We start from the raw sequence: 16,626 nt of genomic DNA on the forward strand, positions 1-16,626 counted from the left end.
GCTTCTATAAAATCTACAAGTCTTTGAACTTTCTCAGTTCTTTCTTCTGAACCAAAATTGACTATATCCATCTCTCTTTTTTCACCTTTTTTTCCAGCTTTGCATTCATCAAGTGCCAGAGTGAATGTTGATTTTAATTCAAATTTGGGACAAAATGAGAAAGGAGAGATATATGGGGTCAAGTATGGTTTTAAAGAAAGAACTGAGGAAATCCAGAGAATTGTGGTTTGTCTTTCATTCTCAAAAAGCACCAAGACATCAGGTAGATCATGATATGACTTGCAATTGACTTTGATTTGAGTGAGAAAAGGCTGAGAAAAGTCATCAGACTCACTTTCTTCTCCAGAACCATCTGGGTATAGGAGCAGACAACTTGAGACAATCAAGACAACTAGAGATGGCCCAGCCCACGGACTTGTAGACTTTACAGAAGCCATAAGCTTCTCTCTCATGAACTCTTTCCTCAGAATTCGTGGGAGCAGCATATGATGAGCACCAAATAACATAGTAAAAAATGAAAGTGTCTACATTTCAAAAGGCAAGACAACTTAGAAAAGGGTATTATAACCTCTTCATGGAAAAAAATGAGTGACATTGACGTAATTTCATCCAGAAGTTCATTCAATTCATTCATCCAATGTGAATTAATTTCCACACAGAGAATGAAGGACTCCATAAAAATGCCTTGCTCATTGAATGCTCATTTGATTTGCCAGAGAAATATCTGTCAAAGATAATACCAGGCTAGAATATGAACTCCATAAAAATGTTATAAAGAAGAATTATAAGTGATTACGAAGAATGCCTTCTCATAAAGCAGTGAAAAGCAAGAGAGGCTCAAAGGAGTTAAAAGAAAACTTGGCAAGATAGCCAACTAAACAAAGTCATCCCGATCGCATTCAAGGATGAAAAGGAAAAGAAGATTACAAATAAAAGAGAAATGGAAATGATTTACCAAAAAGTCATTTCAACAGACCTCTAAACCTAGTACTGTATTTCAACCCTAAAATCATAGTCCCTGAGGTAAAAATGGCACTAAAGAAAAAAAACATAGGAAAAGCAGCAGGATTTAACCCCATAAATATAGAAATCTGTTGTGGAGATTATACAATTGTGAAGACATTAAGGGATTGATTTACAAAGTATCTGCAGGAGGAAAAGATACCAAAAGTGCAGAAAGAAATATTGATTCTCTCTTATCTCTCTATAAAATTTTATGAAGATCATTAGCATGAATTGAGGTTATCCTTGATGGTGATACTAATAGGGGCAGCTAGATGGTGCAGTGAATAGAGCAGCAGTGCAGGAGTCAGGAGGACGTGAGTTCAAATCTCACCTTAGACACTTGACACTCACTAGCTGTGTGACCTTGAGCAAGTCACTTAACCTCAAGTGCCTCATCCTGGGTCATCTCCAGTCATCCTGATGAACATCAGGTCACTGGATTCAGATGGCTCTGGAGGAGAAGTGAGGCTGGTGACCTGCACAGCCCTCTCTCACTCCAAACAAAGTCAAGTGCAAGTCATGTCATCACTTCTCTGATGGCATGGTCTTCTTCAGCAACGAAGAACGAACACACACACACACACACACAATAGGGAATAAGCAGACTTTCTATAGCAATGTTCAACAATGTGCACAATTGACATCAATATCAAAATTGAGTGAAAGATGTAGAATATAAAACAGCAGATAGAGCACTGAACCTGGAGTCAGGAAAACTTGAATTCAAATCCAGCTTCAGATACAAACTATGTGACCCTGAGCAAGTCACCTAACATTTGTCTGCCTCAGCTTCCTCATCTATAAAGTGGGGATAATAATAGCACCTACATCCCATTTGTAAAGCACTTTGCAAACCTTGAAACACTATATAAATGCAAAGTACAATTATTATTGCTGATTATGAAAAGCATTTGGTTCAATAGAACCAGCTCTTTTTACAAGGAGTTTCCCATCCATCCATCAAGATCTTTCAGAATCCCTTGGAAGAGGTCACAACAGAAATTATGATTTGGTGACCCTTTGAAAATACGCATCAGATGAGGCATCAGAGATGCTTACTCTCCAAAAGTATGAGGGGGGTAAAATCCTCCAGAAATATTTGTCTGCAGATGATATTTTATTGATTTATCAATCTCCAAAACATTGCAGAGCCTCCTGAAAAATTTTAAATCACTCAAAGGAATTTAACGTGTCTATCCACATAGGGAAGACCAAATGGCTGAAAATGTCTATTGCCTAGAGTTTCAACATGCATCTGAATGAACGTCCTATAGATTTTTTGAACAACAACAACACACACACACACACACACACACACACACACGCACACACACGCACGCACACTTCAGATGGTACAAATGGGACATTAATTTGGGCCCCGAGTTGAAAAGGAAGAGAGCAGGCTGGATTATTTCCAGAAACCTTAAAACTTTTACTGAGCCCCAACTTCCCATGAGCGTTTTCCCCTCCTTACCCTAACATGGGGGCTAGCCAACAAAGTCCCAGTTCTTTGAGCACGTGCACTTTGCTCTTCTCATGCCAATCCACATGGGTATTTGGTGAGCCCATTTCTAGAAATAGATGAGGATAGTGCCCTTTCCCAGGTCATGTACATGCTTGTTTGGGGGTTTTTTTTAAGACTTAAATGAACAAAACCCTCTCTCTTCCTGGCAGCATTGTGAAAAGGAAGAATTGTTCTGATCCTTTAAGGAAACGTGGCACATGGAGAGGTGCCCTACCTCCACGCCCAGTCACCACATGGTCATGAATTCATTGCACAGTAGATTGAGGTTTATGGGGTTTTTGTTCTCTTTTTGTGTCTATTTCCTTATCTTAGGTAAATAAACATCAGAGACAGAACAGAACAGGTTATGACCTAAGGAGCTTTAAGTGGTTGGAAGAACACCAGAAATATGACAGCTGATTTACATATGTAGTATAGGACAACACAACTCCTCAGGATTACTGATACAATCCTGAAGGAAGAAGTAGTCATTGCTTTCTAAGGACCCAACCTGTCTATTGGAGTGGGAGTTAGGAGAGTGAATCCAGAGGGATGCTGCATATACTTAAGCCACATTTGTTCTTTTACTGGAGGAAACCCTTTCAATAACTACAAAAAAAACTTTAAATCTGAAGAGAAATGAACACCCATTATTAAATTTTTGTGCTCATTACCTTGGATAAAGGACATTAAAAGCCCTTAGTCCAGAGTTGTAAATTGTTGCAGGTCCAGGCATTCCTAGGGAGGAGATGCACCTCCCTGCTGTCTTTCTGTAAGTTTGTGTCTACTTACCTCCCTCTGTGGATACTTGTACATTGAGCTTAGAATGTGCCCTCTGTTTAGTAAAAGTTTCTGAGTTAATTGAGCTCATTTTGGCTGATATGTTAAGTGGGAAGTATATCAGTGTGGGCTTGGGATCCCCAGTTATGAGCAGTATAAGACTAGCTCCTGCATTGTAGAGTGTCCCCTAAAACCCTCAGAGAGTGAGTTATAGCAGTGCGCACATTCACTCTGGAACTCCTGACCTGCCAGGATGAGGGTAGCTTGTAGGATTGAGACAACCCAAAGAGAAAAAAGAAGGGAACAGGAAAGGGGAATGGGGAGAGGTCAGACACCAAATCCACTGTACTACAAAAGGACTGGAAAAATATCGGGAAGATATAATAATCTAGAACAGAGCTATTAAAAAAGTCTGAGTTGCTGTGAAGAAAACAGGTGTCATACAACCTGTATCGAGGTGAAGCTAACATCAGGCTTTTGATGAAACAATATACATAAAGTTAGGCTGTCAAAGGGAAGCAAGAGACCCAGTTACAGCAAGAAGGAGTTATAGACTGAAGGAAGGAAGAAACAAAATTAGAAACACACACAACTAGAAACCCATGGCCACCTAGGGCACTGGCCTCCAAAGTGGAGTGTGCAAGCCCTTCTGGGTACAAAAGAGAATCCACCAATGTGCTGGAAGAAAACAGAACTGCTGTTTCTATTTTGTATTATCTAAAGAAAGAAATTCAGCTTGACTAATAAGAATGTGTAGATTGAAACCAATGCCCTCATTAATCCCATATGTTGGACAATTGTGGGCCATATGCCATGGATCATCCAGAGGAAAGAAAGCGCCTCAATGTGGAGACATTAACATTGTAACAACCCTCACTAATCACTTGCTTTCAGAGGAATATTATGCATAGAAGTTTACATGCCGGGTCAAGTGGATTTATGGAATATGTTATCTAAATTTAATTAAATGAATCTTCTCAACAATGAATTTTCTCAACAACGTCCAATGACTTGAAAAGATTCCTATCAAGAAATACTAAATGAAAGACAATACTAATAATGTGAATGGTAGAACTCCTACTCCAAATTTCAGCCCTTTAGCTATATAGAAAGCAAAAGAAAAACCAAAACAGAACTGCAACGATGACGATATAATTAGACTTTGCTTTTTGGGGATTGGGGCGAGGCAGTCAAGGATAAGTGACTTGCCTAGGGTCACACAGCTAAGAAGTGTCTGAAGATGGATTTGAACTCAGGTCTTCCTTTGTTGCTTAAGACAAAACTGTATCATTCATTAAAACTCTTATATGGTCATACTTACAAAACTAGGAAACGGAATTTTCTAATGTGTTTAAAAATCTTCCAACTAAAATATTTTGATGGATTTTAAACTGTTGTTTCCTATAAAAAAATAAAAATACAACACCTTGTGATTACTTTACAAGGATAACTGATTATTCTCCGAAGGAGGAAATTCTTTTAACAGTATTTAAGCAAAAGCTTTTGCATCGTTGGTGAATGGGATCAAGAAACACATATCACTAGTAAACACAGCCAATGATGTACCTCTTCTACCTGAATCTATTTGTTTTTACTGGACACTTTTTTTTCAGTGAGTATTGCAATAAACTAAACTTAGAAACAAATCTTTGAAGTACTATGTCAGAAACTGATAAAAACGTTCAAACATAATAAAACATATCCATTCGTATTGCTTTCATTATAACATAATATTTTATGTTAAAAGTTAAAAGGGAAATTGTATTGGTAATAGGTAAAATAAAAATTATTTTTAAGTAGTGTTTTTAACATCTTTATCTCATACTTTAAAAATTCTATTTGGATGTATGTTCTATAATTAGTACATAATACGTTATTACAGTAGTGCAGGCAAAGAATTTATTTTTTTCCTTAAGAGTATTATTTTTCCAATTACATGTAAACTAGTTTTCAGCATTCACCTTTGTAAAATAATGAATTCGAAATTTTTCTCCCTCCCCCTCTCCAATACCGGAAGCAGTATGTTATAGATTATACATATACAATGATATTTAAATATATTTCCACATTAGTCAAGGTGTGAAGGAAGAAATAGAACAAAATGGAAAAACCATGAGAAAGAAAAAACAACCAAAAAGTGAAAATAGTACGTCTGATCTGCATTCAGACTCCATAGCTCTTTCTTTGGATGTAGGTAGCATTTTCCATCACTGCTCTTTTGGAATTGTCTTGCACTACTGTATTATTGAGAAGAGGGAAGTCTATCCTAGTTCATCATTGCACAATGTTGTAATTGCTGTGTACAGTCTTCTCTTAGTTCTGCTCACTTCACTCAGCATTCGTTCATATAAGTCTTTTCAGGCTTTTCTGAAATCTGGCTGCTCATCATTTCTTACAGCACAGTAGTATTCCATTACATTCATATACCACAACTTGTTCAGTCATTCCCCAATTGATGGTTCTCTTCTCAATTTCCAATTCTTTGCTACCACAAAAAGAGCTGCTGTGGATATTTTTGTACATATGAGTCCTTTTTCCTTTTCATGATTTCTTTAGGATACAGTCCTGGCAGTGATTTTGCTGAATCAAAGAATATGCATAGTTTTACATCCTTTTGGACACAGTTCCAAATTGCTCTGCAGAATGGTTGGATCAGTTCCCAACTCCACCAACAATGCATTAGGGTTCCTGTTTTCCCATATGTTCTCCAACATTATCACTTCTCCACTTCTTCTTTCCTGTCCTATTAGTCAGGTCTGAGAAGTATGAGGTAATGCCTTAGAGTTGTTTGGGCAGGCATAGAATTTAAAAATAAATATACATATATTGTGATTGCACGCTAAACTTTGTTTTAGTGATGGGATGTGTGCTACTCGAAAAAACTGGAGAAACTGTCCTTGATACTTTATCGGGACAACTAGTCCCCAAACATCTGAAGAAAACTGGAGGACATCATTGAATTGTAACAGCAAGCTAACAGTCCTGATGAAGGCTCCAAGTCATTAAGAAAGGTGGAAATAATATTTAAAAGTCAGCAAATGAGTTTGCATTTTAATAAAATATTTCTTTAATACCTGTTGTATACAGATCCTGTTTTGGGAGTGGTAAAGAATGAAGAAAAGCCTTGGTTCCTGCCTTCACAGAGTTTACAATCTGTTAAGATTTTCTTTAGGAAGACATAAAATAAATTATTTTTAAAGATTGGTGCATTGCAAGATTATAGATCCCTAGCTGAAAGTACAGTATCAGGCACATGGTAGATATTTTAAAATTTCTTGATGATTGGTGACAGGAGGAAAACTCAGAAGTCATTTAGTCCAAACCTCTCGACCCAACCCCATTTTTCAGATAAGGAAACTGAAGCCCTGAAGGGAAAATTTAAGGACTTGCTTAAGCTAGTAAATTTATAAAGTCCATGCGTGCAACAAGGACATGTACTTATCACCAACCAGTATGTGAGAGGTTCTCCTCTGGTCTCAGTCCCTTAGCTCCTCAATTAAAAAACAATGATTCACAACATTATAGAAGGAAATTTTATTGACAAAACAAATGGGGGAAGATGAACAAGTCTAAAAACTATGAATTCATATCAATTAGTTCCAAAGATTTAAATCACTCTCCATCATTTTAAAAAGTTTTATAATTTTCCAGAGCCAGAGTTGCAAATAGGATGGTTCCTCTCATGTTGTGGTACCCAGGCGATGGTCTGTTCTGAGCAGGGGTCCACAGCTCCTTGCTGCCTTCCAACATAGCTTTCTAACATAGCTCTAGTCAGGTGGTTCTTCTTCAGTTCCACAGGCTCCTCCAGGTAAGCCCTTTTTCTCATTTCGTTGTTCTTTAGTTCAAAAGGTTTAACAAAAACTTCTCTATGGAGCAGAGCTTTTTAATTACTTAGGCATGGTCTTATCTACCAAGGGTATAAAACAAAAAAAAGAGTTTTTACAGGAAATACCATGTTTCTATACCTCTAGTCAGCCTCTGATTATGTACCAGTATCCCCCCAAAAAACAGGACTTGTTTTCCAGCTTTGAGAGAGTCCTCGTCAGTTATCGGTTCTACATTCTGATATGATAACCCCAAATCTTGATGTCTTTTCATCTCCTGACATCTGGGAGGAGCATCTTCCACCCAAGGGAACATTCCTGGATTATTTAGCAATCAATAAAGGTAGCTCATTTTCTTTTTAGTCATCTCTCTGAAGGACCTGGGTGAGATTATTCTGATCATTCTTAGCTACTTGTGATCATTCTTGGCCAGTTGCCAGTCCTGCCTAAGGTGAGGTCTAGGTTTCTAGCAGTCCTCAGGAATGCCTGCCATCTGGTTCTCACCTTTCATTTTTCCAAGAAATTCAATAGGAAAGGGGGAAGTGGAGGAGAGCCCAGCACCAGAAATACTTGGAAACTAGCTAACAAATTAATTAATTGACAAATTGATTAAATTGATAATCTCTGCAAATTATACCAGACACACAGAGAGGCAGCTGTGGTATCAAGCTCAAACAAAAATGGGGGACCACTTAGCCCTAAAGATCCCTGAGAGCTGCATATAGACTTGGTTTTAAAATGTAACATTATCTATGCTTTATTGGATTTGAATCTATTTTGTTAAATCTTTCCCAATTACATTTGAATCTAGTTCAGACTGCACTTGGATGTGTTGTGAGCCTGCTGAGGTCTCTGCCTTCTGCTCTGAGCAACCTTCTGAAATCAGAAGGTATCATTCTATATTGGTAGAGGGCAAAATAGTCATCAGAAGAATCCACTGTTCACTTCCTGAAAGGGATCCACAATTAAAAACCCCAGGGAATGTCACTGCCAAATTTCAGAACTATCAAGTGAAAGAGAAATACTGCAGGCAATCAATAAGAAACAATTTAAATATCAAGGAGCTACAGTCAGGATCACACAGGACTTTGCAGCTTCCACGTTAAAAGATTGCAGGGATTGGAATATGATATTCCATAAGGCAAAGGAGCTTGGACTACAACCAAGAATCAATTCCCCAGCAAAAGTAAGCATAGCCTTTCAGACAAGGAGATGGACATTCGATGATATAAGGGACTTCCAGACCTTCCTGATGAAAAGGCCAGAGCATAATACAAAACTTGGTCTTCAAACACAAGTCTCAAGACAGGCATGAAAAGAGAAACAGGAGGAAAAATGTGTTATTCAATATGGGCAAACTCTTTACATCCCTATAAGGAAGATAATATTTGTAAATCTTGAGAATTATATATTTTTTATGATATTTAAAAGGGAAATACAAAGATAAATGGAGTGGGTATAAATTACTTGATGTGATGATTAAAAATGTGATTTAAGGATGGAAAAGGATTGTAACAGGAGATGTAAAAAGGAGGAGGCAGAAAAAGGTAAATTACATCCCAGGAAGAGACATAACAATATATTACAGTAGAGGGAAAGAGAGTGTATGAGATTTACTCTCATCTGGTTTGGTTCAAGGATGGAACAACAAACTCAGTTAAGTATAGAAATCTAACTAGGTCTATATGCAGTAGGAGGGGAAAGGGGAAAGAAAGTGGAGGAGAGGATAAAAGGGAGGGAACCATTAGTAAGGGAAAAGGGAAGCAAAATGGAGGGGGCCTAAAAGAAGGGAGGGAAGACTGAGGGAAGTGGTGGTCAAAAATTAAAACTGGAAGACTGAGGGAAGTGGTGGTCAAAAATTAAAACTGTCTCATGAAGGGGAAGGAAGAAGGGAGAACTAAAAGCATAAATGGGGGGAAAGGATAGAGGGAAAGACACAGATAGTAATCATAACTGTGCATGTGAATAGGAAGAACTCCCTCATAAAACAGAGACAGAAAGCAGAATGGAATAAAAAGCATAATCCAACAATATATTGCTTACAAGAAACACATTTGAATGTGGGGGCTACACACAGGGTAAAGGTAAAAGGGTGAAACAGAATCCTAATCTCAGACAAAGAAAAAACAGAAAGAGATCTAATCCAAAGAGATAAGGAAGGAAACTATATCCTGCTCAAAGATGCCATAGACAACAAAGCAATATCATTGCTAGACATCTAGGCTCCAAGGGGTATAGCATCCAAATTCTTAGAGGAGATGTTAAGGGAGTTACAGGAAGAAATACACAGCAAAACTATACTAGTGAGGGACCTCAAACTCCCCTTCTCTGACCTTGATAAATCTGACTTCCAAACAAATAAGAAAGAAGTTAAGGAGGTGAGTAGAACTCTGCATAAGGGATGTGATATATTCCTGGAGATATACATGGCACATATACAAACACTGATCATGTACTAGGGAATAAAAACTCACAATGCAGTGCAGAAAGGCAGAGATAACTCAATGCATCCTTCTCAGATCATAATGCAATAAAAATTACATGCAAAATAAAAGACCATGGAAAGATAAACCAAAAATTAATTGCAAACTAAATAATCTAATCCTTAAGGATGAGTGGGTTAAACAACAAATCATGGAAACAAGCAACAATTTTATTGAAGAGAATGACAATAATGAGATGACCTAACAAAACTTACAGGATATACAAAAGTAGTTCTTAAGGGAAGTTGTATGTCTTTGAATGCCTACATGCATAAAACAGAGAAAGAGGAGATCAATGAATTGGACATGCAGGTGAAAAAGCTAGAAAAAGAACAAATGGAAAATCCCCAACTAAATACCAAAGTAGAAATAATGAAGAACAAAGGAGAGATTAATGAAATTCATATGAAGAAAACTATAGAACTAGTAAATAAAACAAAGTTGGTTTTATGAAAAAAATCAATAAAGTTGATAAACTTTTGGTCAACTTGATTAAAAAAAAGAAAGAAGAAAACCAAATTAAAAATATCAAAAGTGAAAAGGGTGGGCCCACCTCCAATAGGGAGGAAACTAAAAACTGTACAACTCTATGCCCATTAAGTTCACAATCCAAATGAGATGGATGAATATTTTAAAAAATATAAATTGTCCAGATTAACAGAACAGGAAGCTAAACACAACCCCATTTCAGAAAAAGAAATTGAACAAGTCGTCAATTACCTACCTAAGAAAAAATGTCCAGGGCCAGATGGATTTCCAAGTGAATTCTATCAAACCTTTAAAGGACAGTTAATTACAATACTATATAGATCATTTGTGAAAACTGGTGAAGTAGAAGTCCCACAAAATTCTTTTTATGAGAAAAATATGGTTCTGATGCCTACACCAGAAAGAGCCAAAACAGAGCAAGAAAATTATAGACCAATTACTCTAAGCAATGTAGGTGCAAAAATTTTAAATAAGATATTAGGACAACGAATACTGCAATTTATCATGAGAATAATACATTAAGATCAGGTAGGATATATACCAGGAATGCAGGGTTGGTTCCATATTAGGAAAACTATCAGCATTAATGAGCATATCAACAACAAATCTAACAGAAACCACACGATTTTGTCAATAGATGTAGAATTCTTTTTATAAAAAATCCAACACCCATTCCTATTGAAAACCCTGGAGAGCATAGGAATTAAGGGAACTTTCAATAAAAGAATAAGCAGTATCTATCTAAAACCTTCACCAACATTATATAAAATAGGGATAAGCTAGATGCATTTCCAATAAGACCAGGGGAGAAACAAGTATGTCCATTATTGCCACTATTATTCAATATGGTATGAGAAATGCTAGCTGCAGCAATAAGAAAAGAAAAAGAAATGAAAGGAATTAGAATAGGCAAAGAAGAAACTAAGTTATCACTCTTTGCAGATGATATGATGACATACTTAGAGAATCCCGGAGAATCAAGCAAAAAACAACATGAAATTATAAACTTGGTAAAGATGCAGGTTAAGAATTCATCCAGATAAATCATTTGCATTTCTATATAATACTAACAAAGCCCAACAGCAAGAGATGGAAGGAGAAATTCCATTTAAAGCTATAGTAGACACTATGGGAATCTATCTGCCAAAAGAAACCCAGGAATGATATGAACAAAATTACAAAACACTTTTCACACAAATAAAGTGAGATCCAAGTAAGTGGGAAAACATCAGCTGCTAATATAACAAAAAGGACAATTCTACCTAAATTAATTTACTTATTCAGTACCATATCGATCAAACTAATAGAAAATTATTTTGTTGAAGTAGAAAAAATAATATCAAAATTAATTCGGAAGAACAAAAGGTCCACATTATTAAGGGAACTAATGAAAAGAAATGATAGGGAAGGTACCTATCAGACCTCAAATTTCGGTATAAAGTAGCAATCATCAATACCACTTGGTACAGGCAAAGAACTAGAGGGATAGACCAGTGGAGTAAGTTAGGTACTCAAGACACAGTAGTCAATTAATATAGCAAGCTATTGTTTGATAAACACAAGGACCCTAGCTTCTGGGATAAGAAGTCACTATCTGACAAAAATTTCTGGGAAAACTGGATAACAGTGTGGCCAAAACTGGGCATAACTCAAAGCCCGACACCTTATGCAAGAATAATTCCAAATGGACACATGATCTAGGTAGAAATACTGATACTATAAACAAAACAGGGGAGCAAGGAATAGTGTATTTATGGAGAATAATTTTTATCCAAACAAGAGATAAAGAACATTATGAAGTGTAATATGGATAATTTTGATTACATTGAATTGAGAAGTTTTTGCACAAACAAACCAAATGCAACCAAGATTAGGAGGGAGGCAGAAAAACAACTAGTGTCTGTGATAAAGGGGTCATTTCTAATATATATAAAGAACTGAGTCAAATGTACAAGAATACAAGTCATTCCCCAATTAATAAATGATCAAAGGATATAAACAGAGAGTTTTCAGAAGAAGAAATTAAAGCTATCTATAGTCAAAGAAAAAAATGCTCTATAATCACTATGGCTTAGAGAGATGCAAATCAAAAGAACTCTGAGGTACCACATCACACCTATCAGACTAGGTAACATGACAAAAGAGGAAGATGATAAATGTTGTAGAAGATGTAGGAGAGTTGAAACACCAATACGTTGTTTTTGGAGCTGTGAAGTGATCCAACCATTCTGGAGAACATTTTGGAACTATGCCCAGAGGGCCACAAAAATGCTCATACTCTTTGACCCAGCAATATCACACCTAGGAGCGTATGCCAAAGAGGTCATGAAAATGGGAAAGGGTTCCACAAGTACAAAAATATTTACAGCAGGTCTCTTTGTGATAGTGAAGAGCTGCAAATCAAGTGGTTGCCCATCAATTGGGAAGTGGCTGAACATTTTATGGTATATGAATGTAATGAAATAGTATTGTTCTATAAACAATGATGAACAGGAAGAGTTCACAGAAGTCTGGAAGGACTTATATGAACTGATGTTGAATGAAAGGAGCAGAACCAGAAGAATTTAGTATGTAGCAACAACCACAGTGTTTTAAGAAATTTTTCTGCTAGACTTAGTCCTTCATAGCAATGCAAGGATCTAAAAAATTCCCAATGGACTCTTGAGGCAAGATGCCTTTGATCTTCAGAAAAAGAACTGTGGAATGGAATCACAGAATGAAGCTGACCATCTTCTCTTGTGTTATGTTATATTTTGTTTTATGGTTTCTCCCATTCATTTTATTTCTTCTACTCAAAATGACCAAGGTGAAAATGTATTTAATAGGAATGTAAATGTGGAACAAATATAAGATTGCACAACGTCTTAGGGAGGGAGGAGGGAGGGAGGAAGGAAGAATGTGAGTAAGGGAAAAAAATCTAAGATATATGAAGTGATTGGAGAAAGCAGAAAACAAATAAAATAATTAAAAATAGAAATTGGAAAAAATACACATAGATCAGTCATTAGGAAAGATCCAATGAAAAGAACTGAGTTATAAACGTTCCAAAAAAAAGGGTCCTGAAGTTTCCTGTGAAAATCCAGTACACATTACTAGGAAGTGTCATGAGAAACCCTAACTCCACATAAACCAAAAAGCCATTGGGAAAGTAACAAAAAGTGAGGTCAAGGAGAAAAAAGAAATGAACATAAAGAAACTGCATGATCCTAAAACAAGAAGATTAGAATGCCTTAAATTAGGATGGAGGGATAATTAGCAAGACACAAGAAAAGAGCTTCCTAAATACATATACACATTTAAAAAAGAGGGGAATAAGATATTCTTCCCTCCCACCTCCCCCAGATAAGAATCACAATTTTTAGCTTATTCACTTTTGTTATTTCAAAAAAAAAAATCCTGAATCAGGAACACTGGCTAGTAAAATCATAGAATCAGAGAACTAAAGGAAAGTTAGAGATTATCTGGTTAACAATTTAGCTGGAGTATAAATTCTCTAAATATCCTACCAGAGTGGTCACTTAGCCATCATGGGACGATCCCATAGTGATAGGAAAATCAATACCTCCAAAGACTATTTCTGTCATTTTGCTCTAGTTCTGATGGATTTGTTCCTTAATTTGAGGCAAAACGGATCATCCTGTAACTGCTACCCATTGATACTAGCTCTCCCATATTGGGGTGTCAAGAAGTTCTCATCTTTCTGTCAAATAGCAACTCTTCAAATATTTGAAGACAGCATGTTTTTTCCACTTCTACCCCATCATTCCCTGCTTTCCATTTTTCTCTTTTCCAGACTAACTAGACCCAGCTCTCTTAACCATTCTTCAGCATTTGGCTCCAAAGATACATACCCTCACAATCCTAGTCTTCCTCCTTTTCACTTTCTCTATCTTGTCAATTTTCTTTCTCAAAAATAAACCCTAGAACTGAACCCAGTATTCCAAATGCCTTCATTTGACCAGAACATGCACCACAAAGACTATTGCCTCACCCATTCTGGACAACAGAAATAGAAACATGTTTTGAGGACAGGCTGGAAAATAATGGGTCCCATGTTAGGACAAGCTGAATATCAGATGCCTTTGGAACATTCTGACAGACATGATGTCCAGGAGGCAGTTAGACGTAAGACAGTGGAAACTATGAGAGAGGTGAAGACAGGATATAAAAGAAGTAGGAATCATCTAGACAGAAGTGAATATTGAACTCAGGAGAGCTGATCACTGACAGAAAGTGTAGAGAAAGGATGAGAAAGCCCAATTCAGAGAACTGGTGCCTAAACCCCAACTTAGAGCATAGGAGATGGATGATGATCATACAAAAGGACTGTGGAGGAGTCATCAGGCACGAAAAGGAGAGAGCAGGTTCCTGGTTGAACTGAAAAGTATGAGGGAGCACACACTATTCTTCAGTGTCAGATCCTGTCCAGCATTTTTAAAAGACAAATACTTTTTTAAGACCAAACAAAACAACCTCACAGATACCTGGTAACATGGAAGAGACCATTTTCCTTCCAATGGTAGAGTCGAGAGTCAAACAAGGAGGGGTTTCCAAATGAGTGAAGTCGATGCAAAGAGTACAGAATATTTTATAAGGAATTTGACTGTGATCAGGAGAAGAAATATAGAATGAGATCTTGAGAGGCTGACAGGATGAAGCTCATTTCCCTTGACAGACCCTAAAACCCTCTGTAACAAATACTTGAATATAATTGCTTCAAAAAGCACATATAGTATAGTATGAAGGTTAAGGGAAGTCAGAGAACTTGGGTTCAAATTTTACCTCTGCAGCTTACTCTCTTTGACAAGTAACATAAACCCCCTGGGCCTCTGTTTCCTCATCTGAGGAATGGGATGGTTTCTAGAGGGAATGGTTTCCGACATCTTTTCCGCTCAAGTAGTTTCTCTCTTTTATATATAAAGAATCAGGCTCAGACTGTTATGTGATTCTCCTAAGATGCCCAGGGCAGTTAGGTGGTGCAGTGGAAAGATCACCAGGACTGGAGACAGGAAGACACACCTTCCTCAGATCAGTTCAGCCTCAGATACTTACTAGCTGGGTGACCAAGAGTAAATCATTTCCCTCTAAGTTCCTCTCAGTTCCTAATCAGTAAAATGAGCTGGAGAAGGAAATGGAAAACCATTCTAATACCTTTGACAAGAAAACTGCAAATGGGGTCAGGAAGAGGCAGACAGAACTGGAAAATGGCTGAACACCATGAAGACCAAGAAAGCACAGGCAGCTAGGATTTAGTCCATCGTTCTTGACTTCATGACCAACACTTTCTGTGACATCACAGGCAGCATCTGCAGGAGGTGTAGAAAGGTAGGCAGTCTGTCAGGGGTACACTCGAGCCAGCTTGGACCCATACTGAATGTCACACTTTTTGTGTGAGCGTTTACAGCTCGGAAATTAGCAAACACTACACCCCAGGGCTTGATTTGTTGTTTGATTGTCTCAGTGATTAAGAATAATTCAAGGTCCTTGGAAGAAAAGACAAGGGATTGGGGTTTTTCAGATAGGAAAGCCTGAAGGAAGATGTTCACAGATCTAGAGTTACAAGGGACCTTAAAGTTCAACACATCATTTTATGGACAAAGAAATGAAGAGCAGCTCATGGAGGTGAATGATGCTATATGTTGCCATAGTGCATGGAGTGCTGGGCCCCCAATCAAGAAACCTCCCTTTGCTGAGTTCAAACCTGGCCTCAGACACTGAGTAGAAGTATGACTCTGGGCAAGTAGCTCAGCCTGGGTTTCCTCAGTCCCTCATCTGTAAAATGAACTTACTAGCTGTGTGAACTTGGGAAAGTCACTTAATCCTGTTTGCCTCAGTTTCCTCATCTGAGAAATAAGCTAGAGAAGGTAAAGGAAAAACAATCCATTATCATTAGCAAAAAAATCCTAAATGGATTTATGATAGGTGTACACGACTGAAAAGGACTGAACAACACAAACATAGAGCTGAAAGCAATGAATGAGTCAATAAAGCTCTGCTCCATGTACCTCATGCTGCCATAGGCACAGAACATAGTAAGAGGAGACTTTCCTCAAAGGACTAATTTGTTTTAAGGATCTCTGTGTGTGTATACACACATACATATATGTATATGTATGTATACACACATATGTTTGTATGTATATGGGTATGATATCGGTATCCTTATATAGAGATGTCCATGTTCAGATATAAATAGTATATATAGATATGCACATATATGCACACATATATGTATGTGCACGTGTATATATATATACATATATATATATGTACACACACACAAACACACATATACAGATACAAACGTACAAAATGAATACAAGATGTTTGGAAGGGGAAAGACCTAGCAGCTGAGGAAATATTTGGTGGGAATTCCTGTGGTAAACAGCCCATGAGATGAACTTTGAAAAAATTGGAATACAGTTGGAGACTCTAAGGTGAGAAGGTGAGGAGAGAGTGAATTCTAGGCCTGGGGCACAGTCATGTACCCCAGATGTTTTAAGAAGAAGACACCTAACTGTTTACCCCAGGCAGTATCTGA

General features: G+C 37.3%; 1 long non-coding RNA gene across 1 annotated transcript; it reads right to left on the reverse strand.

Annotated features, from left to right (window-relative positions):
- Positions 1-6,911: 6,911 nt before the first annotated feature.
- On the reverse strand, positions 6,912-15,319 carry LOC140523924 (uncharacterized). The gene is made up of 2 exons (XR_011973514.1): positions 15,237-15,319; positions 6,912-7,196 (listed from the first exon to the last, which is right to left on the reverse strand). It is a non-coding gene; the product is annotated as an uncharacterized lncRNA (long non-coding RNA).
- Positions 15,320-16,626: the final 1,307 nt, after the last annotated feature.

Source organism: Notamacropus eugenii, chromosome 2, assembly GCF_028372415.1.
Source record: "Notamacropus eugenii isolate mMacEug1 chromosome 2, mMacEug1.pri_v2, whole genome shotgun sequence".
Classification (NCBI taxonomy): domain Eukaryota; kingdom Metazoa; phylum Chordata; class Mammalia; order Diprotodontia; family Macropodidae; genus Notamacropus; species Notamacropus eugenii.